Source organism: Dasypus novemcinctus, chromosome 6 (assembly GCF_030445035.2).
Source record: "Dasypus novemcinctus isolate mDasNov1 chromosome 6, mDasNov1.1.hap2, whole genome shotgun sequence".
NCBI lineage: Eukaryota > Metazoa > Chordata > Mammalia > Cingulata > Dasypodidae > Dasypus > Dasypus novemcinctus.
The window spans coordinates 182,501-207,298 of record NC_080678.1 but is presented as its reverse complement, the minus strand read 5'-3'; the positions used below and the strand labels follow the sequence as shown (position 1 = coordinate 207,298).

At 40.8% G+C, this 24,798-nt stretch overlaps 1 long non-coding RNA gene across 1 annotated transcript in view; it reads left to right on the top strand.

Annotated features, from left to right (window-relative positions):
* LOC139439207 (uncharacterized) overlaps positions 1-24,798 on the top strand; it is a 116,786-nt gene that overhangs the window by 49,836 nt on the left and 42,152 nt on the right. The gene's annotated exons all lie outside the window — the stretch shown is intronic.

The window sequence follows — 24,798 nt, the reverse complement described above, 5'->3', positions numbered from 1 at the left end:
GCCTCTTACTGTCCCACACCCACAAGTCAGGACACAGACTACTTAAGTTATCTCTGAACAGACAAAGAGCTTCCCATCCATAACCCACTTCAGTTATTGCTTACCATGTGCAGAGTTTCTGCCTGAGGTGATAAATGACTTTAGGTAAATGATGCTAACTGTAACCATCTGTTTTGCATATAAACATCACCAATGAATTGTATAATTGAATATGATTAAAATGCAAATTTTGAAATGTACTTATGTAAACATGTAAACATTTAAAATATATAAAGTTTTCTTTCTTGTTTGGTCTTAAGTTTATAGAAATATTATTAGTGCTATTAATAAAATAAATTGGGCACCACTCAAGGATATGTAGGAACAATAAATAAGACTACCCATTCATCTTGCTGTGCTCAAACCCTGGTGATTAGGAAGGTCTAAGTATATTTCTTATAGTGGACATTTTATAAATGTAGGAAAAATTCACAGGTTTTAATTTTTTTGCACATATGATATTCCTAATTGCTTTGGCAATGCATCATCAAGGGAAGGTGTGTAGCATCGATGTTTTCCATAGTTTTATATATAATGAATACAGTTCTTCTCTCTTTTGAACAAGAGAACTACAAATTTATAGGCACCTCAGTCTTAAACATTGGAATAAACTTTAAGTCAATCGATGGGGTACATTATGGTTTACTCTATAGTTTACATTTTACACTATACACTTTTTATAAGCATTTATTTTTTACTGTTTTTTTGAAGATACATAGGTCACAAAAAATGTTGCATTAAAAATATAAGGAGATGTGGACTTGCCTCAATGGTTAGAGCATCCACCTACCACATGGGAAGTCCCCTGTTCAAACCCAGGGCCTCCTTGACCCGTGTGGAGCTGGCCCATGCACAGTGTGGAGGCACACAAGGAGTGCCATGTCACACAAGGGTGTCCCCCATGTAGAGGAGCCCCATGCACAAATATAAGAGGGGAAGCAGACTTGGCTCAATGGTTAGAGTGTCTGCCTACCACATAGGAGGTCCACTGTTCAAACCCAGGTCCTCCTTGACCAGTGTGGAGCTGGCCCATGCACAGTGCTGATGTATGCAAGGAGTGCCATGCCACACAGGGGTGTCCTCCTCATAGAGGAGCCCCATGCACAAAGAGTGCACCCTGTAAGGAGAGCGACCCAGTGCAAAAGAAAGTACAGCCTGCCCAGGAGCGGTGCTGCACACACGGAGAGCTGATGCAGCAGGATGATGCAACAAAAAGAGACACAGATTCCCGGTGCTGCTGAAAAGAATAGATGTGGACACAGAAGAATGTACAGCAAATGGACATAGAGAACAGACAACTGGGGTGGGGTGGGGGAAGGGAAGAGAAATAAATAAAAATAAATCTTTAAATATATATATATATGTAAGAGATTCCACATACCCCACCCCTCCACTCCTCACACAACAACCTCTTTCATCATTGTGGCACATGAATTGTATTTGGTGAATACATTTTGGGGCACTGCTGCACCACATGGATTAGGTGGCATTTAACATGGCCTGTATCCATCATTGAATGATCATGCAGAACACATTCATTGCCCTGCAGTTACCCCCTCTTCCATCTATTCTATTTCTCTCTCTCCCACCCTTCAGGGCCCACAGTGACAACTAAGCTTCCCTGCTTGAAGGACTAGATTCATAGATACTTGAAACAATGCTGAGGGCATGGCATACTAGTCTGTCCTCCCCAATTGAGAGCCATCCATGCTCTCAAGAGACACCTAACCCTCGGTTTGAGAAGATCAAGCTTCCCCTGGGTGGGGTTACAACACATTCCCACTCATTGTATGTGTCTCCTCTCACTGATTTAACACACTATGACAAGATGAGCACTTGCACACTCCCTAGAAGCCTGCCCCAGGTGCACCCTGTGCCAGATGTCCCACATCAAACACCTAAAACCAGTAACCCTTCCTTATTATATCTTTGAAAGAGTTTTCTCAACATTATATTTTCAGCCATGTACCTGACAATCTCCCATGTTTGCCTGCTCCCCCCAACCCTCTCCCCTTTTCTATGGATCATATGACCCATGCCCCCAACCCTAGCCCCCCTAAAGACTTCAAAACCCAACCCAATTTATCCCTATACCCCAGTCTTATCCCTTCACTGCACAACTACTTACCTCCACTTTAGCATAGATTTTGCCCATGTGGGCACTGGCTCACAACCTTCCTCTCCCCCCCACCATTTCCTGTAAGCCTATCTTCCATTCTCTAGCCCTCTGAGACAGCTTGATTTACTTAATTCATATCCGAAAGGCCATGTAGTATTTTTCCTTCAATTCCTGGCTTGCTTCACTCAACCTAAGGTCTCCAAGATTCAGCCATGTTATCCTGTGTGCTAGTATTGTATTACTTCTTACAACTGAGTATTCCATTCTATGTATATACCACATTTTTTTTTTATTCATTCATCTGTTGACTGGCAGTCGGGTTGATTCAACTTTTGTCAATACTGAATAATGCCACTATCTACATTGGTGTTCATACACTGGTTTTTATCCTTGTTTACAGTTCTTCTGGGTATATACCAGACAGTCAGATTTCTAGGTCATATGGCAAATCTATAGCTAGTTTTCTGAAAAACTGCCAAACTGTCCTCCACAATGTCTAGACCCTCTACATTCTCACCAGCAATTGATGAGGGTTCCCTTTCCTCCACATCCTCTCCAGCACTTGTAATCCTCTGTTTTTTTGATAGCTGCCAGTCTAGTGGATGTAAGATAATATCTTATTATAGTTTTGATTTGCATTTCCCTAATAGCTAGTGATGTTCAACAACTTTTTATGTACATTTTAACCATTTGTATTTCTTCTTTGGAGAAGCATCTGTTCAAGTTGCTTACCCACTTTTTAAATGTGTTGTTTGTCTTTTTATTTTAGACATATAGGATTTCTTTATAGATGTTGGTTATTAGGATACTATCAGATATATGGTTATCAAATATTTTCTCCAATATTTTTTCATTATCTTGATAAACTCCTTTGAGATACAAAAGGATTTAGTTTTGAGGAAGTCCTATTTATCTATTTTTTCTTTCACTGCTTATGCTTTGGGTGTGAAGTTCATGAAGCCATTTCCTATTATGTGTCCTGTAGATCTTTATGATCTTGGCTCTTATAATTAGATTTTTGATACATCTTGAGTTGATTTTTGAATAAGGTGGGAGATGGTAATCCTCTCATTCATTTACATATGGATACCTAATTCTCCAAGCACCATTTGTTGAAGTGGCCATTCTCTCCAGTTGAATGGACTTGGTGGCCTTGTCAAATATCAGAAGACTTTATATGTGAGTATCTATATAAGAACTCTCAATTCATTTCCATTTGTCAGTATGTCTATCCTTGGGCCAATAGCATGTCATTTTGACCACTCTAGCTTTGTGGTATATTTTAAAGTCAGGTAGTTTGATTTCTCTGATTTTGTTTTTCCTTTTCAAAATGTCTTTATCTATTCGGGGCCTCTTTCCCTTCCAAATAAATTTCATAGTTAATTTTCCCAGTTCATTAAAGAATGCTGTGTTGATTTTTTATTGTGATTGTATTAAATCTGTAGATGAGTTTGGTTATGATAGCCATCATAATAATATTTAGTCCTCCTATCCATGAACAGGGAATATTCTTACATTTATTTAAGTCTTCTTTGATTTCCTTTAACAGTGTTGTGTAGTTTTCTGTGTATAAGTCTTTTTCATCTTTATTCAAATTTATTCCTGGGTATTTCATTTTTTATTATATTTATTAAATTCATACCTAGGTATTTATCTTTTTATTTACTATTGTAAATGGTATTTGTTTCTTGATTTCCTCCTCAGATTGCTCATTATTGGTGTACAGAAATGCTACTGATTTTTGCGCATTGATCTTATAACCTGTGACTTTAGTGAACTCATTTATAAGTTCTAGAAGCTCTCTTGTAGATTTCTCAGTGCGTCCTATATATAGGATCACGTCATTTCCCAATAGTGAAATTTTGACTTCTTCCTTTCCAATGTGGATGCATTTTATATCTGGATATCTGTTTCTTGCCTCAGTGCTTGGGCAAGTACTTCAAACACAATGTTAAATAGGAGAGTTGACAGTTGTCATCTTTGTCTTGTTCCTGATCTTAGAGGGAAAGATTTTTGGATTTCACCATTGTAAATGATGTTAGTTGTTGGTTTTTCATATATACCTTTGATCATGTTCAGAAAGTTTCCTTCTATTCCTATTTTTTGTTTTTTGTTTTTTTTTTTTTTGTTTTTTTAATCAGGAAAGGGTGCTGTATTTTGTTGAATGCTTTTTCTGCATCTATAGGTATGATCATGTGATTTTTTTCTTTCAGTTGATTTTTATATACATTGGGATGAGATGTAGAACACAGTGTTAGAGGAGTTGCATTGTTATGCATCACATATGGAAGAACAAGATGATTTAGGACATGTGTAGCCACAAGTTCAGGTACAGAACAGAGCAGGAAGGGAGTGAGAGCCTAGAAGACACGGATGGAGGTTGGAGAATCTATGCTAGTGCTAAACTTAAGGATAAATATAATTGAGTAACTTTGGTCTGCTTTCTCTGGTTGTAGAGACATAATTCCAAATGTGACATGGGTTAGGGATTCCTACATTTTAGAATCAAGGATGGAATCGAAAGTCTTCATCTAATTTGGCAGTTAATGGGATCCTGCTAGATGTGCATAAGCACAATCTCTGTAATGACCTTCCAACTCACTTTGAACTCCCTTAGTCATATATATAGTCATATAATTTGTCTAAATTTTCCCCCTTTTGGTCAAGGTCTTTTTCCAGTTGCATTACTAATTGGTGCTTGTTAGTAATCCCTTGGTGCCAGAGAGGCTCATACCTGAGAGTCATGTCACATCTTGGGGGAAATTATTGAATTTATATTCTGAGTTTGGCTTAAAGACAGGCCACATTTGAGCAACAAAGAGGCCTAAGGAAGTAAACTTTTGGCTCCCTATAATACTATGCTGTTTCAATTTCAAGCATAAGGTTCATAACTACAGTCATCAAAGTCAAGGACCTGCCAATGGACCATCATCCTTCTCTAGCCAATGTCTCTATACTTGGGGAATTCTTGCTGTTTCATAACAGAATGTGGCAGAGCTCCCAAGGATGGGAATTCAATATTCTTTCAGTTATTGGGTGACTCTCCACCGACTATGACAATGCCCTATGAGCATTTTTATGCATTTATATGCTTAATATGCATGCCTATGTGAATCTTCTCCCATGTATCCCCTTTCATTGACATCCTACACAAATGATCTTGCCATAGTTGTAACCCTTCATGATCTAAATTTTCTTTAAAAATGAACCCAATACAATAGCTAAATACAATTGTTAAGAAAATTAAGTAATATTGATAGTTTTGATAATTGGAAATAAGATATGAAAATTTAAAAATATAAAAATAAAATAAATTTTAGGATAATAACAAATAATGAAAAAATATAAAAATTCTTTTTGACATTGTGGCTTTCATCCCTATAACATCTGCTGTCCTATATGTACAGTGACATTTTCTCCATTTATTCCCCCAATATCTTACTTTTTTCATTTTGTCTTCAAAGAAGTTTTAGATCAAAACAACATCAAATACAGAATAAAGGGGGCACCCATATGTCCAACATCCTCCCCATTTTCCCCCTTCTCCTATTAATAATATTTTATACATGGATAGTACATTTGTTACAAGTGATGTACAATATTGAAGCATATCTACCTACCATGGTCAGAGGTTTATGTGATGGTTTACATTTTGGACCATGCACTTTTATAAATATTTTTTTTATTGATTTTGTAAAAATACTATGTTAAAAAAACGAGGTCCCATTCAACCCTACCACCCCACCCCACCACTCCCCCCCCAGCAACCCTCACTCCCATCATCATGACTCATCCATTGCACCTGGTAAGTACATCTCTGGGCATCTCTGCACCCCATGGTCAATGGTCTACATCATGGCCCATACTCTCCGACATTCCATCCAGTGGGCCCTGGGAAGATCTACAATGTCTGGTGATTGCCCCTGAAGCACCATCCAGGGCAACTCTAAGTTCCAAAGGCACCTCCACCTCTCATCTCTTCCTGCCATTCCCCATACCCATCAGACACCATGTCCACCTTTCCCACTCCAATGCCACCTTTTCTCTGTGGGCCTTGGATTGGTTGTGTCCATTGCACCTCCATGTCAAGAGGAGGCTCAGATTCCACATGGATACTGGATGCAATCCTCCTGCTTTCAGTTGTAGGCCCTCTAGACTCCATGGTGTGGTGGCTGTCCTGCTTCAACTCCATCTTAGCTGAGTGAGGTGAGTCCAACAAATCAGATTGTAGGAGCTGAAATCTGCTGGGGCTCAGGGCCTGGCTATCATATTGTCAGTCCAGAGATTCAAATCCCCTAAATATATCTTAAACCCCAACACCAACTACAATTCCAGTAAAGTAGCATGAAAGTCTTGTGCAAAGAGATCCCATCTGAGTCCAGCTCCATCACGCAGAAACACCGGCTCCAAAGAAGGGCCATCTGCCATGGCAGTAAACCCCATCTGCCATGACCATAGAACCCGTGGGTCTCTTTAGCCCTCAAAGGAACGAATACCTGGGGTTGTATCTACCCTATCTGTCTCTTAGACTGTGCTCAGTTGTGCTTAAGGGCAATCCTTCTGAAAGCCTCCTGACTCTTTTTTAGAGACTCGTAGCCATATAAACTTATTTCTCCTTTCCATTTCCCCCTTACATTAGGTCAAACAGCAATTTAAAGTCATGTTATTATATGTAGACAGTGATATTCTGCTGATCTGCATTGAACATTCAATTCAAGGTCATTTTCCAGTTGCATCATTAGTTGGTACTTGGTAGTGATCCCTCAGTGCCAGGGAGGCTCATCCCTGGGTGTCATGTCCCATGCTGGGGGGAAGGCATTTCATTTACATACTGAGTTTGGCTTTGAGACTGGCCACATTTGAGTAACATGAAGGCTGTCAGGAGGAAATTCCCAGGCACAATGCTGCTCTAGGACTTGTTCTTATTTCAGGCATATAGGCTCACAAGCATAGTCATTAGTATCATGCTCTCACTGTTGGACCCTCATTCCTTCCTGGTCCTTACCATTGCACCTGGGGGACTGCCGCTACTCCCCTAGGGGCCATGACAGAGCACCCCCAGCCAGGAACCCAGTACCCCCTCAGCTGTTGTTTTTAATTGTTGCCACTATGAGTATATCCAAACATTACCATGCACCCTGGACATATGCCCTGTATAGCGCCCTGTCAGCCCTATATCACCTGTCAATAGTGTCCCACACCAGTATTCCTCCATTGCCACTGCTGAACCACTCTGTGATCCAAAACCTCCCGAAAATTGAAGCCCAATATAATGTCAGGATCCCTCACTAGCAAAATGGGATAAGGCGATGGGTTTAAAGGTCAGGTACAGAATACGTGTTGACTTGGAAAAATTTCTACATCCTATCTTTTTCTTTTTCTTTTTTTCCTAATTATTGAACTTCTCTTCACAAGAGCCCTAGACCACAGCAATTCATATATACAATATACAATACTCCCACACATCCACCATAGAACCTTTTCCCTTCCACAGTGATATTCTTATAACTTATTCATATCATATTTACTTAAAGTGATGTACAGACTCTGAGGCAATAGCTTTCAAACAAGGTGACATCCGCACTTACATCCTGGTCCATACTTTAGGATATACAGTTTTCTAAATTTTTAGTTATCCTATGTTTTACATTATGGTTTACATTATTAGTCTGTCGTCCCCTATATGTTTATAGTGTAATATTACATGTTTTATATCCATCCCTGTGCACTCTCGTGAAACTCCTCTCTTACCCCACATTTACTTTGCTTTCACACATTTAACATCCATTTTCCCATCCCCTGGTGCCCACAGTGACAGCCAACCTCCATTTCCCGAGGAGCCACGTCCAGAGACACTTATAACAGTGTTCAGGGCCCAACCTGCTCAACTGCCCCAATGCCCTGGGAGCCACCCTTTCGAGAAATACGGTTCCCTCTATTTGATGGCATTAGTCCTCCCCAGGATGTGGGTCCACCCCCACTCTCACTACTTGGGTCTCTACCCAATGGTACCACCCATTCTGGCAAAATGAGCATTCAGACATATCCCAGGAGCCCATCCTGCATCAGACCATCCCCTCCGAGCTTCCTAAACAAGTAACCCTCTTAATTATATTTTGATACGATTTTCTCAGCATTTTACTCTCAACCAACACCTGACACTCTCCTATGTTCATATGCTACTCCTCCCTCCCCCCACTTTTTGGGCAATATTAACCATCCACCCATCCCCAGCCCCCCTCAAACCCGCATAGCCCCACCCAAAGGCAACCCCTTGCCCCCATTTTATCTCTTCTTTGTGTTCATACTTACCGCTAGCTGATCATAAATTCCACCCCTGCAGACGTCGGCTCACATCCTTCCTTCACCCCCCGATTACCTGTAAGCCTATCGTTCAGTCTCTAGCTCTCTGAGGCAGCTTTCTTATTTCATATCATTGAGGTCATGTAGTATTTGTCCTTCAATGCCTGGGTTGCTTCACTCAACATAAGATTCTCAAGATTCATCCATGTTATCACGTGTGTTTGTAGTGTATTTGTTCTTACAGTCGAGTAGTATTCCATTGTGTATATACTACATTTTATTGATCCACTCATCTGTTGATGGACATTTGGGTTGATTCCAACTTTTGGTGATAGTGAACAATGCTGCTATTGACATTGGTGTACATATATCAGTTTGTGTCCTTGTTTTCAGTTCTGCTGGGTATATACCCAGCAGTGGTATTGCTGGGTCATATGGCAAATCTACGGTTAGTTTTTGGAGAAACTGCCAAACTGTCCTCCAGAATGGTTGAATCCTTCTGCATTCCCACCAGCAGTGGATGAGTGTTCCCCTTTCTTCACATTCTCTCCAGCATTTGTATTCTTCTGTTTTTCTCATAGCTGCCAATCTTATGGGAGTAAGATGGTATCTCATTGTAGTTTTGATTTGCATTTCCCTGATAGCTAGAGATTTGGAGCATTTTTTCATGTGCTTTTTAGCCATTTGTATTTCTTCTTTAGAGAAGTGTCTATTTCAATCTTTTCCCAATATTTAAATGGGTTGTTTATCTTTTTATTTTCAAGATATAGGAGTTCTTGACATATGCAAGTTATAAGTTTCTTATCAGATATATGGTTCCCAAATATTTTCTCCCACTGTGTGGGCTCCCTTTTTTTACTTGACAAACTCCTTTGAGGTGCAGAAGGCTTTATTTTTGAGGAAGTACCATTTATCTATTAGTTCTTTTGCTGCTCGTGCTTTTGGTGTTATATTCATGAATCCATTTCCTATTAGACAGACCTGTAGATGTTTCCCTACACTGCTATCCAAGGTTTTTATGGTCTTGGCTCTTATATTTAGGTCTTTGATCCATCTTGAGTTGATCTTTGTATAAGGTGTGAGATGGTAATCCTCTTTCATTCTTCTACATATGGCTATCCAGTTCTCCAGGCACCATTTGTTGAATAGGCCACTCTCTCCCAGTTGAGAGGGTTTGGTGGCTTTATCGAATATTATATGGCTATATATGTGAGGTTCTATATCAGAGCTTTCAATTCGATTCCATTGGTCTGTGTGTCTCTCCTTATGCCAATACCATGCTGTTGTCACTACTGTAGCTTTGTAGTATGTTTTGAAGTCCGGTAGTGTGATTCCTCCAATTTCGTTTTTCTTTTTCAATATGTCTTTGGCTATTCGAGGCCTCTTTCCTTTCCAAATAAATTTCATAGTTAGTTTTTCTAGTTCCTTAAAGAAGGCTGTGTTGATTTTTATTGGGATTGCATTGAATGTGTAGATCAGTTTTGGTAGGATAGACATTTTAATAATATTCAGTCTTCCTATCCATGAATAAGGAATATTCTTCCATTTATTTAGGTCTTCTTTGATTTCCTTGAACAGTCTTGTATAGTTCTCAGTGTATAAGTTTTTTACCTCTTTAGTTAAATTTATTCCTACGTATTTGATTTTTTTATTTACTATTGTGAATGGTATTTGTTTCTTGATTTCCTCCTGATCTTGCTCATTATTGGTGTACAGAAATGCTACTGAATTTTGTGCATTGATCTTATAGCCTGCGACTTTACTAAACTCATTTATGAGTTCTAGAAGCTTTGTTGTAGATCTCTCAGGGTTTTCTATGTATAGGATCATGTCATCTGCAAATAAAAATTTTGATTTCTTCCTTTCCAATTTGAATGCCTTTTATATCTGGTTCTTGCCTCTGTGCTCGAGCAAGTACTTCTAAGACAATGTTAAATAGGAGCGGAGACAATGGGCATCCTTGTCTTTTTCCTGAGTTTAGAGGGAAGGATTTTAGGATTTCTCCATTGTAAACGATGTTGGCTGTAGGTTTTTCATATATACTCTTTATCATGTTAAAAAAAATTTCCTTGTATTCCAATCTTTTGGAGTGTTTTTATCAAGAAAGGGTGCTGTATTTTGTCAAATGCTTTTTCTGCATCTATAGATATAATCATGTGATTTTTTTTCCTTCAATCTCTTTATATGGTGTATTACATTGATTGATTTTCTTATGTTGAACCATCCTTGCATACCTGGAATAAATCCCACTTGGTTGTGGTGTATAATTTGTTTAATGTGTTGTTGAATATGATTAGCAAGTATTTTGTTAAGTATTTTTGCGTCTAGGTTCATTAGAGAAATTGGTCTGTAATTTTCCTTTCTTGTGCTGTCTTTTTTTGGCTTTGGTACTAGGGTAATGTTGGCATAATAGAAGGAGTTAGGCAATGTTCCTTCTGTTTTGATTTTTTGGAAGAGTTTCAGCAGGATTGGTGGTAGTTCTTTCTGGAATGTTTTGTATAATTCACCTGTGAGGCCATCTGGCCCTGGGCTCTTCTTAGTTGGGAGATTTTTAATGACTGATTCTATCTCTCTGCTTGTGATTGGTTTGTTGAGATCATCAATTTCTTCTTTCATCAATATGGGTTGCTTATGTGTTTCTAGGAATTTGTCCATTTCCTCTAAATTTTCATTTTTGTTGGAATATAGTTTTTCAAAGTATCCTCTTATGATAGTCTTTATTTCTGTGGGTTCAGTGGTGATATCGCCTTTCTCATTTCTTATTTTGTGTATTTGCATCTTCTCTCTTTTTTTCTTTGTTAGTCTCACTAAAGGTTTGTCAATTTTGTTGATCTTCTCAAAGAACCAGCTCTTTGTCTTGTTTATCTTTTCAAATGCTTTCTTATTTTCTATTTCATTTAGTTCTGCTCTTATCTTTGTTATTTCCTTCTTTCTTCTTCCTGTTGGGTTACTTTGTTGTTGTTTTTCTAATTCCTTCAAATATGCAGTTAGCTCTTCAATTTTTACTCTTTCTTCTTTTTTGATATATGAATTTATGGCTATAAATTTCCCTCTCAGTACTGCTTTTGCTGCATCCCATAAATTTTGGTATGTTGTGTTATCATTATCATTTGTTTCAAGGTAGTCATTGATTTCTTTTGAGATTTCCTCTTTGACTCACTGTTTTTTCTAAGAGTGTGCTGTTTAATATCCAAATTGTGGTGTGAAATCTGGGCCTCTGTCCCTTGCAAATTTCCAGCTTGACTCCACTGTGGTTAGAGATATTGTTTTGTATGATTTCGATCTTTCTGAATTCATTCAGCCTTTCTTTGTGTCCTAGCATATGGTCTATCTTGGAGAATGATCCATGTGTGGTTGAGAAAAAATGTATATCCTGCTGTGTTTGGGTGTAATGATCTATATATGTCTATTAGATCCAGCTCCTTTAATATACTGTTCAAACGTTTTGTTTCTTTAGTGATTCTCTTTTGAGATATTCTGTCCAGAGTTGATAGTGGTGTATTAAAATCCCCCACTATAATTGTAGTTGTATCTATTGTTTCACTTAGTTTTTCCAGTTTTGCTTCACGTATTTAGGGCACCCTTGTTAGGAGCATAAATATTTATGATTGTTCAATCTTCTTGACAGATTTTCCCTTTCACTAAAATGTAGTATCCTTGTCTCTCACAATTGTTTCACATTTAAAGTCTATTTTGTCTGATATTAATATAGCTACTCCTGCCTTTTTTTTGTTATTGTTTGCTTGTATGATTGTTTTCCAGCCATTCACTTTCAGTCTCCATGCATCTCTGGGTCTAAGATGTGTCTCTTGTAGACAGCATACGGATGGGTCATATTTCCTTATCCAATGTCCCAGTCTGAATCTTTTGATAGGTGAGTTTAATCCATTGACATTTGTGGTCACCCCTCAGGCTGAAGTGTGGTTTGCTGGCCTGGCAGGGGAGCAGCCGTGGCAGGCCAAGCCACTGCCCCCATAATAGGGTGGCTGGTCGGACTCACCGCCACCCCTGAAGGAAGCTTGGCATGGGCACAGAGTGCCCTCGGGTCTCCCCTTCTCTGCAGCCATGCTTCCGCGGCCGCCCCTCCTCCCGGATGGCGCCACCCAATGCCTGTGGGGTGGCACCCTTCTTCTTCTTTCTCCCTGTGCAGGTGCAGGGCAGAAAATTCCAGTCTGCCCTTTTCCCCTCCCCCGACAGCAGCAACAGCCAGGCGTGCGTGGAAAAATCCAGTCTGCCCTTTTCCCCTCCCCCGACAGCAGCAACAGCCAGGCGTGGGTGGAAAAATCCAGTCTACCCTCCACCCCAGCAACAGCAGCCACCAATCCCTAAACCCTGCCCCTTCCCCCAGCAACAGCGACAGCCAATCCCTAACCACCACCCCTCCCCCGTCCAGTACCGCCCACTGACCTTTCACCGGCAACCAATCAGAACAGGGCATGGCTTCGACCAATCAGCCTTCCCCAGCCCCTATAAAACTGTTGCCTCTCCCTCAGTAAAGTGGACTTGCGTGTTTACCTTGTCTCCGCGGTAGTTCTTCTGCCGTGCGCCCTCCAGTCCTGAGAGCCCCCGACAAGGGCCTGGCCTCCCTTGTCCCCAGTTCGTCGCCTGCTTCTCCAGGTGACCCCTTCGTCACCTGCTTCTCTGGGCGACCCCTTCGTCGCCTGCTTCTCCGGGCGACCCCTTCGTCACCAGCTTCACCGGGCAACCCCGTCAGCCGAACCGCGCAACCCCTTGTGAGAATAGTCCCTCGTCTGCTGCCGGACCGACCCCTCGTCCCAGGTGGGACCGACCCCTCATCCCAAGCAGGACCGATCCCTCGTCCAGAGCTGGACCGACCCCTAGTCCGCAGCCAGACCCCACCTCTACTGACCGAGCAAGCCGCCGCAGTTGGCGCCCAATGTGGGGCAAGGCAACTCCACCACAGCCTCACTCCATAACCTGGTGCCCCCCCCCTCCTCTTTTCTCACCATGGGGCTTCTCTCATGCAACATTGCTGCTACCTGAGCCTTGGCTACCTCATACAATCCACGGCGGTCTGGGAGAATCGCTGGATGGCTTTCTCCTTCCATGTCGGGGGCTTATACCGACCCGCTATGATTAAGAGGAGCCTTGGATTTCTCGGGAGCACGCGCTTGCACGTCTGAAGTAACCCTACCATAGCCCTACACTCTCCTCTCTTCTCACCCCTATCTTTTCGCTCTGCATTGCTGCTCCTGAACCTTGGTGACCTCATATGATCCACGGTGGTCTGGGAGAATTGCTGGATGGCTTTCTCCTTCCATGTCAGTGGCTTATACCGACCCACTATGATTAAGAGGCACTAATAAAACTCTCAGGAGCGCGTGCCTGAGCACCTCCACCCCTGCCTTCACCTCTGCCTCCTCCCCTCCGCGCTTGCTCCCCTTTGCCTTGCTCCACTGCTCGTTGTTCCGCCCTCCCCTCGTTGGGGCCTTCTTTTGGCCCGCGACCACCGTCGGAGTCCCATCGGCTCCGACCCCTCGTCTCACTGCGCACCTCGGCTCCCATCGCCGCGCTCTCAAGGTAAGGGCCCCTTTTCTTATCGGCTCCAAAAGGCCATTAGCAATGGGTAACATCCTATCTGCTAAGCAAGCCCCACAAGTTCGGGCCCTCGCCGGTCTCCTAGACACTCACCGGTGTAAGATCTCTTTGAAACAGTTCCAAGTATATTGGGACCTTCTTCTCCCCTTTAATCTGTGGCTTACCACGTGTCAGCTTTGGGACCCGGACACCTATACTCGCCTTATAGATAGGGTCACTTCTGCTGTGGAGCAGGAAGGTAAAAGATTCCCTCCTGGCTTATTACAGGCAACATGAAGTCCAGAAGAAATCTTGAAGGGTATAATCTATGATATGCTATATAAAAAAGGATTTAAAAGCAGCTATACCAAGAAAGTAAGAATTATGAGTCAACTGTAAATAAATTATATATTTCTGTTAATGTGTTGTAATTGTTCTGTGTTTGTCTGTCTGTTCGTTCAATGTCAACATATATTGTGATACCTCCAGATGGTAAATATAAATTACTAGAAATCTTTAAAAGAGCTCTATTCAAATGGCCAAAAATTAAATAAGCACTTATATTAATACTTAAGTTTATTATATTAATACATAAGTTTAAATGTTAATAAGATATCTACAATTTAAAAAAATTGTAAGTCTTAATTAACAAAATTAACTGTACGTCTTCATAAAAAGTTGTTCTTGCCTAGATTAAAATGAATAACTTATTTTTCTTCACAGGATAATATAAAGAATGTAAAACTTATATGAATATTAAAAAGGTTAAAAGTTTGTAAAAATGCTAACGGAAATGTAATAAGTTTTGCAAAAAGACGTATTTTGTCCTAAAGTAAGATGGCTAATTTTTCATAAACTCTTGAAATTTAATTTGCATGCGGCAAGTGTAAAAGGTATTGTGATAACTTTACGTAAGGGAATGTGTTCTGTAAAGATAAAATTTATCTTCAATAGTTTACATTAAGGTATTAAATGGCTAACTCCAAAAGGTCATTCTTAAAAATATATATATAAAACTAAATTGATGATAATAATAATAAAAGTTAATTTTATAACAGGAAAGATTAACAGCAACCAAGCTCCCCTGCCAACTTGCTTTTAGGAAACGGTTTCTAATATTGCATGCTACTAAGTATTTAAAGAAAAGTTATTCTTAAGGAAACAGAAGATGATTTTGTCTTTGCAGCCATTGTCTATTTAGCAACACCCCTCGCTATCGGCCTAGCCACTGTTGCGCTGGACGATTGGAACCTTAAACAAAGACTCCTCCTCACTGTCATCTTCCTATCTATCGTTACTATATTTACTGCCCTCATTCTCCTTCGTTTATAAGGCAGTCTCCTACAAACCACAAAGCTTCTGTCTTAAACATACCATTCTCAACCCTATCCTCTAAATGATCTTCTCACTTCCCCCACAGCCTTTAATACTTTATTTCTTCCTCATAACCTTTGCTTTCTTGATAATATTTTCTGCCATCGGTCTAGCCGCTACCACGCCAGAAGATTGGAACCTCGGCCAACGAATTCTACTCTCCATCGCCTTTCTGTTTATTATCCTCTTTTATGCTTTACTCCTTATCTTCCTCCCATAATGACTTCACCAAGCCTCCTCTTGTCCAGAACCGTCACCCTTCTTTTCCTCACACTCCCCATTGCACTCACCAACCCCAGCCATCAGTCTTTATTTGGACAGTAAGCCTCTGGCAGGAAGAAGTAATCCTCTCCTACAATGTCCGAGATCAACAAAAATTGGACATTGGCCACCCTTGCTTGCAACGGCAAGATACCACCCCCTAAATTGTACATTTATATCCCCGTCATACTCACCTTCCTCTTCAGCCCCGCTTACCTCATTGCTTACTGCCTCTTGGACCTCAGCTACTTGTTGCTGCTGCCATCCTGGCCCTTATTTGAAAAGAAGGGGGAAATGCGGTCACCCCTCGGGCTGAAGTGTGGTTTGCTGGCCTGGCAGGGGAGCAGCCGTGGCAGGCCAAGCCACTGCCCCCATAATAGGGTGGCTGATCGGACTCACCACCACCCCTGAAGGAAGCTCGGCATGGGCGCAGAGTGCCCTCGGGTCTCCCCTTCTCTGCAGCCATGCTTCCGCGGCCGCCCCTCCTCCCGGATGGCGCCACCCGATGCCTGTGGGGCGGCACCCTTCTTCTTCTTTCTCCCTGCGCAGGTGCAGGGTGGAAAATTCCAGTCTGCCCTTTTCCCCTCCCCCAACAGCAGCAACAGCCAGGCGTGGGCGGAAAAATCCAGTCTGCCCTTTTCCCTTCCCCCGACAGCAGCAACAGCCAGGCGTGGGCAGAAAAATCCAGTCTGCCCTCCACCCCAGCAACAGCAGCCACCAATCCCTAAACCCTGCCCCTTCCCCCAGCAACAGCGACAGCCAATCCCTAACCACCACCCCTCCCCCATCCAGTACCGCCCACTCACCTTTCGCCGGCAACCAATCAGAACAGGGCATGGCTTTGACCAATCAGCCTTCCCCAGCCCCTATAAAACTGTTGCCTCTCCCTCAGTAAAGTGGACTTGCGTGTTTACCTTGTCTCCGCGGTAGTTCTTCTGCCGTGCGCCCTCCAGTCCTGAGAGCCCCCGACAAGGGCCTGGCCTCCCTTGTCCCCAGTTCGTCACCTGCTTCTCCAGGCAACCCCTTCATCGCCTGCTTCTCCGGCGACCCCTTCGTCGCCGGCTTCGCCGGGTGACCCCGTCAGCCGAACCGCACAACCCCTTGTGAGACCGATCCCTCGTCTGCTGCCGGACCGTCCCCTCATCCCAGTTGGGACCGACCCCTCATCCCAAGTGGGACCGACCCCTTGTCCAGAGCTGGACCGACCCCTCGTACGCAGCCAGACCCCACCTCTACCAACCGAGCAAGCCGCCGCAGACATTCAGTGTTATTACTTTAAAGGAATTATTTGTTTTAGCCATATTTTGATTGGATTTGTGTTTGTCATATTTTGTTTCTTTTTTTCCCTTCTATTTTTGTCTTTTTTTGTTGCTCTTATATTCTCCTCCAACTTTGCCTGTCCTGTTTTTTCCTTTCTTCCTGCAGAACTCCCTTTAGAATTTCTTGAAGGGGAGGTTTCTTGTTGGTGTACTCTTTCAATTTCTGTTTATCTGCAAATATTTTGAACTCTCCATCATGTTTGAATGCTAGTTTCACTGGATAGAGTATTCTTTGTTGTATTTTTTTTTCCTTTAGTACCTTGACTATATCATACCACTGCCTTCTTGCCTCCATGGTTTCAGATGAGAAATCAGCACTTAATCTTATGGAGCTTCCCTTGTATGTGATGGTTTTCTTTTCTCTTGCTGCTTTTAGGATTTTCTCTTTGTCTTGAGAATTGGATAATTTGACAAGTATATGTCTTGGGGTGGGCCTGTTGGGGTTTATGACCAGTGGAATGCGCTGTGCTTCTTGGATATGTACATCTGTCTTTTTCAGTAGATTTGGGAATTTTTCAGCCATTATTTCCTACAACACTCCTTCTGACCCCTTTCCCTTCTCTTCTCCTTCTGGGATGCCTATAATACGTATATTTGAGCATTTTGCATTGTCATTCACTTCCCTAAGTCCTAGCTGGATTTTTTCTATCTTTTTATCGACCCCTTCTACTATTTGTTTGATTTTTGATGTACTGTCTTTCACATCACTAATTCTCTGCTCTGCCTCTTCTAGTCTGCTGATATTTGCTGCAAGTGTATTTTTGATTTCTTGAACTGTGGAGTTCATTCCCATCATATCTGTTATGTTTTTTCGTATGTCTGCAATTTCCCCTCCAAGTGTTGTCTTCATGTTGTTAACCTCTTTCATTACTTCATCAAATTTGTCGGTGATAAATGTTCTGAGATCTTTCATTGCTTGTGCAAAGTTCTGCTCCCCTTCCTGATTTTTAGTTTGTTGATTGGATTCAGCCATGTTTTCCTGAATACTGGTTTGGTTTGTAGATTTTTGTTGCTGTCTCATCATCATTTTATCTTGACGGGTTTAATCAGCTCCTTAGCTTCTTTGTCTAGTCTTGAAGATTAATTAGCTGTTGTTTTTGCATGTTATATCTTCTCTTTGTCCCTTTGTTCTTCTTATTCTAATTTCTTGTTGCTGGTTAAGTTCACTTTAAAGGAAAGTATTAGTGCTGGGGAAAGGCAATTGTGTAAACAAGGGAAAAGTGTAAAGTAGTATTGGTGATATATGTTAACAAAGCAAGAATATGAGATCTGGGAGGATGGAGGTTAAATTCATGTAAATTGTGTAGAGTTATAGCAGTAGGTAGAGTACCTATTATGAGGTAGATGAGTGAATATGGGAGGAATATGGTATGAACTAGAAAGCTATTGTTTTCGTGAGAGAGGGAAAGAGAAAAGAAAGGTAATAGTTTCAAGAGTGGATAACAGACAGAAGACAAAACAAAGGTATTAGAAATTAAGAGTTAGACACTTTGTGGATCAAAGAAAGGGAGGTGGGAGGTGGAATATAGGAGAGATATTAGATGATGGCAGATATCAAGATGTAGGGGAAAGGGGAGAGTGTATGTAGTCTAAATCGGTTCACACAGAAATGAGGGAGTGGAGGATGAGAAAACCCCGCAACTGTGAGGTGTTCCCTGTAGCACCTATTATATAATTGAGTTAAAATAAAATAAGTAGAAAATGAGGGACAAGAGGGAGAGAGAAAACAGAAAAAGAGAAAAAAAGGAAGAGAAGAAAGGAAGAAATCAAAAGGGGGTAGGCAAAGGGTCGGGAACAAGTAGGGGAAAGACAAAAATAGATATACACAAACCACAATTACAACAGGAACTACACCAAGAAAAAAACCCTAAATAACTGAATTTTTTAAAAAAAGGAGTTTGGGGGATACACTGGGAGAAAAGACTAGGGGATAATGCAATATTAGCAATCAGGACATTAAAAAAATTAAAAAATAAGATTAAATGAAAATAAAAACAAAACAAAATGAAACAATAAGGAAAAAATGCAAACATTGAAAGCTAGGGCATTCAAGGACCTCAGATGGACCTCAGGGCGTGATGGATTCAGGGGTGGAAAGTCTGAGATATTGAAGACTCAAGAGGTGTGAGTCTCTGGGATGTGGGCCACCAGAGTTTAGGGGATTCAGACCTGGCCACCTCAAATCTGGTCAACAGGAAGCCTAGGAGCTCTGCAGTGTAACGTAGCCCTCAGGGATCCCCGCAGCTGGGTGCCAGCCCTATGGGTGAAGTCAGATCCGCAAATTCTTTATTATGTCTGAACCCTGCATTTCACTTACTGAGTTTATTATATTAGGATTTATCGTCAGTTCAGCTTTTGGACAGCTCCCACCCTGTGATTCTACACAACGGCCGCCTGAGGGCGCCTCTACACCACGGCCAATTTAATGGCGCAGATCAGAAGTCCAGCTGGTGGGTGGGGCTCCAGTTGGAAATTCAGACTAAACCAGCGTTCCCAAGCTTCACAAAATATTCCCCAATCGGCTACCAGATGTGTCCCCCTCCCTCGCCGCACCCTATAACAAGCTCCCAATTACGTCCCTTTATTGTCTACAATCTAATTCCATTGCAGATCGGCAGCCAGGCTTGTGGAGGCGGGGCTCCAGGTGGAAGTGCTATTACTTGTGTCCGCAATCAAAAATTCCCCTGCTTTACCACAAAACACCGTCTGTCTCCCCAAATCTATCTGCAAAGGCGTCCCGTCCCATCCACCCAACAGCCCGCCCAGGACTCGTGAATTCCCCAGCACCGCAGAGCCACCAAAAAACGCAGTGGCAGCGGTGATACTGTGGCTCCCCCCACCCCCAGGGAGGGGCAGCCCGTGTGCAGGTCTCACCTCTGGGCAATAGAACCCAAATTATATCTTATAGACCAATCCTCTCCATTACCTTCCCTCCAAATCGATGTCCAGATACTTCCTGCCCTGCAAAAATCCCAAAAAAGCCTGTTCTCAGAGAACCTCCAGCAGTGCCCAGCTGCCTCTTCCCAGGAGAGACTGAAAGGCAAGCTCAGTCAGCCACCATCTTACTTCTTACCTCCTCTTTTATAAATATTGATGAAACTTAACATCACTTATATTCATTATTGCAAGATCATGTAGAACACTAAATGATGCCAAATTAAACACTACCCCAAATAACAGAGCTCCTAAGGGCTCTGGAGACACCTGGGTACTATGGTCATGGTAGATAATGTTCATGAAGTTACACCTTTCCAGCAGACTCTACTTTGGGGTTTGTGCCCTCCAGTGTGACAGAATTGAGCTCAGTTATTTTCCTCCACATGGCTCTTTGGTCCCTTCTATTTTATCTTACATTTAGTGTTGTACATACAAGAAACTTGAATCTTTGGACTGTCCATTTACCACCTGGGCCCTAAGCTTCAACAGAATTGCAACACCTATGCTCCAGTTCATTGGACTCACCCAGGACAACTAACTAGGAGGTGGTGATGGACAACCACAGTACCAACAAATCAAGAGAGCCTACAACTGTAAGCAAGTGAGTCCCATCCATCAGCTCTATGGGAAACCCCTCTCAATTAGAATTAGAATGAGCATCATCTTCCCAGAATCTGCAGGATTGGGAATGAAATATGGACTAGAGTGGACTTACTGGTATTTTACTGTAGACTTATTGTGATTTTAAATGTAAGAACTTATACCATTGATGTGGAGGCAGTGGCCACTGGAGGTGTCAGGGAGAGGGAAAACAGGTGTAATACATGGGCATTTTCAGGACTTGGGAGTTTTCCTGAATCACAATGAAATGACATATAGACCATTATATATCTTGCCATAACCAACAGAATTGTATGGGAGAGAGTGTAAACTACAATGTAAACTATAATCCATGCTTAGTGGCAATGCTCTAAAATGTGTTCAACTGCAATGAATGTACCACACTAATGAAGGACTGTAGTTAATGGGGTCAAATGTAGGAGTTTGGGGTACTGAACATATAGGAATCCTCTATATTTTTTATGTAACGTTTATGTAATCTAAGTATCTTTTTTAAAAAAAAAGCAAGTCGCTGAACATCATGGACTAATTAATAAAATTCATGGATTTTTGTGTTCTTATCTGTACAGTGAAGGTGTTCATATCATCTTTATTAGCCAGAGATGACAAAATCTTGGCCTCTTGACCCTCAGAAAGGAGAGTCCTCCCCTTATTTCCCTTGGAGCACACTTCATGTTCCTCTTGTTGACTGGACTATGTTTATTACCAAGTGAAGATTTTGGCATTCATGACAGGTGGGCCTGGAATTTATGACCAAGTCTTGACTCTTAAGGCTCTTTCTCCATTCTCAGCTTTCCTTTCCTTTTGCTTGTCTGGATTTGAGTGAAAATCCAGAGGAAGTTAATGCTAGTGGAGGTGTTGACAATGGAATCACAGGTGAGTTGGGAATTCTTTAACTGAAATTGCACCTCCATTGACAGCAGATGGGGAAATTTCTCCTACTGACATGGATTATTCAAGTGCATTCATGACCTATTCAAGTATCTGGTCTTACATTATAATTTACAGGACTCTAGAATAATTATGGTAATTTAGGGACTGATTAATAGGTAATCTCCTTCCAACCATTACAATAGTTATTTCCATCTTCTAGAAAGGCTGTGTATTCTCTGGAAAGATAAGAGATGTTTTCTTTTTCTCTCCCAACCTATGGCCTCATTAGAGAGTAACGTATTCATTAGTTATGCTAGTGCCTGAAATTGTTTAGCATGCGGTGAGTATAGGTGATAGTGATAAGTAAGAATATAAGTTTACAGTTATAAAAAAGGCTAAATTTACAACTGGTGCATTCAATCAATGCAAGGTTACAGATACTAGAATGTAAGGCTAAATATATTCACCAGAAGTGCAAAAGAAATTTAGTAAATGAAAGGAAATGAGGAATCATTTATTTTCCCCAATTTTAATTTTCTTTAAAGTTTTTATAGAATGTTTTTACCCATTTTGAAATGCTCAAAACATTCTCCTTACCACTCTTCTTTAAATTTCCCAACTTCAGTTTTTCTACATCAAATTTATACAAATTTTCAAAATGGATGCAATGTGTAATAATTGTTTTTTCCTCCATTGTGGCTGTGTATTCAGATTGCATATCATAAGCAGAATAAAATTTATGTACCTGTGATTATTTTTGAAGATTTGGAGATATCAGAAGTAATGAAGAGGGTTGTCTTAATTTTTATCAGACAGATGTCATGAAGAAACAAGAGAGACAAAGAAAACTTGTATTTGTAGGCCTCAGAAAATGTTGAGATTGTGAGGTTCCCTACCATAGGATTGGTCAATCAAGGGCCAGTTTCAGTACAATGGTCTCAGAAGTTCATGGCTTGTGACATCTTTACTTTCACAATATAACCAATACTTGAAATATATAGAGTTGAAGCAAGCAGCCCTTATTGAATCTGAGTTCTGTATGAAAACTATTCTGCATATTTCTGGATATTGCTTCAGAGCTCCCTGCCATTTCCATTAGCAATAGACCTATGAATTTAATTTGGATAGAAAGCACTTCACACATTAGCTGGTGAGATTTGTCAAAATGCATAACATATTCTTAAACAATGTTATAAGTGAGAGGAAAATGATATATATACATTTATAATCTAAACATACTCAATTTTTTTTTGTTTTAAATCTTTATTTTTAAATACTTTCAAACTTACAGGACAATTGAAATAATATTGATGATGTCTATAAATTAACTTAAAATTGGAGGAAAAGATTATTTTAGTTATGAATGCTTGAGTGAAAGCTTTATAATCAGCAGTAAGAAGTCATAATTACAAGTTTATTGTGAAATTTCCAGGTGTATATCATACATTCATGTGCTATTCCTTAATTGTAGAGTTTTATGCATTCAAAGTGTGTATGTGACTGTGAACATATCAGAATGGCAGATGACAGTTCAGCATTAATAATAATTACACTGGAAACCCACACTCATTGAGTTTTACATGCACAGTCTCTGCTTTTTGTGCTGGGTGTTTTTTTTGTAGAGTTTTATGCATTCAAAGTGTGTATGTGACTGTGAGCATATCAGAATGGCAGATGACAGTTCAGCATTAATAATAATTACACTGGAAACCCACACTCATTGAGTTTTACATGCACAGTCTCTGCTTTTTGTGCTGGGTAGTTTTTTTGTAATATTTTTTTCTTTGTATAATAAATTTTATTTTTAAAGAGGTTTTAGATTACAGAAATGTTACATGGAAAGTATAAGAGATTCCCATATACCCCAATTCTCCCTCTCCCACATTCTCCCTATTAACATTTTACAATAGAGTGGTACATTTGCTACAAATAATGAACAAATATTTAAACATTGCTACTAACCCAGGTCTGTATTTTATCATACTTTTTACACTTTGAACCACACAATTTTATGGCTTTGAAAAAATGTATAAAGACCTGTATCTATCATAGCAATATCATGCAGAACAATTCCAATAGCCTTAATAGACCCTATTTTCCAACTATTCTTACCTCCCCTTCCCCTCAGAATCTCTGGTAACTATTATATTTATATCAATTTTACAAGTTCTTTCATTGCTACAATAATAATGTCTACTTTGGTCCATGGTTGCATTTCCCCTTTATGTATGTTCATTCCTCACTCTTGAGGGTTATGCAATGGCAATTTCTACACTGCTTCAGATTGAGGAACTGTCTTGCTTGCAGTTGTATATCCTCCCTGTTTTGGGGGATGGGGTTTTTCCAGTAACAACATTCTGTTAGTTCTCCTACGTGAGTCTGATGAACTGGAGATTAGGTGTTGGTTGCACCTCTGCTGAGATTCAGGGCTCAAGTGACATAGGAACAGTCTGTAGATTCAAGACTCAGAGACGTATGTTTAACTGGTATGATACTGTTCATTGGCTCAAACAAAGGGGGTAAAAGAATCATGTGCAGGGAAATTATAAATGAGTCTAACTCTGTTACATTGGGAATTTTGGTTGTCATATGTTGCAAGGTAATGTTCATTGACATGACAGAAAGTGGAGGAATGGGAACACTCTTCCACTGCTAGTGGGAATGTAGAATGGTGCAGCCATTGTGGAGGAGAGCTTGGTTGTTCCTCAGGAAACCAAGTATAGAATTGCCATATGACTAAACAATTCCAATATTAGGAATATACCCAGAAGAATTGAAAGTAGGGCCATTAACATATATATGCACACAAATATTTATTGCAGCATTATTCACTACTTCCAAAAGTTGGAAGCAACCCAAATTTACATCAAGGGATGAATAGATAAACAAGATATGGTATACAATATAGTATATTATTCAGCTGTAAGAAGGAATGAAGTATTGACACATGAGACAACATGTAAGAACCCAAAGACTTTATGTTGAGTGATATAAGCCAGTCACTGAAAGAGGAATATTGCATGATCTCACGGATATTAAGGATATTTAGCAAACTCACAGAGATAGATTCTGGGAACTAGTTTGCCAGGAGATAGAAATGGAGTAGAGAGTGGTGAGGTGATGCTCAATTTGGGGAGAAACTATGATAAGATGGATGGGTTTTGTTTGGCAAAAGATGGGCTAATGGTGAAGGAATAGTGTGAGCAGAGTCAGTGGTACTTGAATGTGAGTGTGTGAAGGTTTTGGGGATGGCTTGGGCTATCCATGGAGCTGAGGAGAGGGCAGGAGTAAGGAACAGGTGAACTTTGGGGAGGTGTAGGACTGTAGTTGATAATATATTGTGAGAATATTATTTTAGCAACTTTGGCAGGAGAGGGTTACTGATGCAGAATGTTGTCAGTGTGAGGATGTATG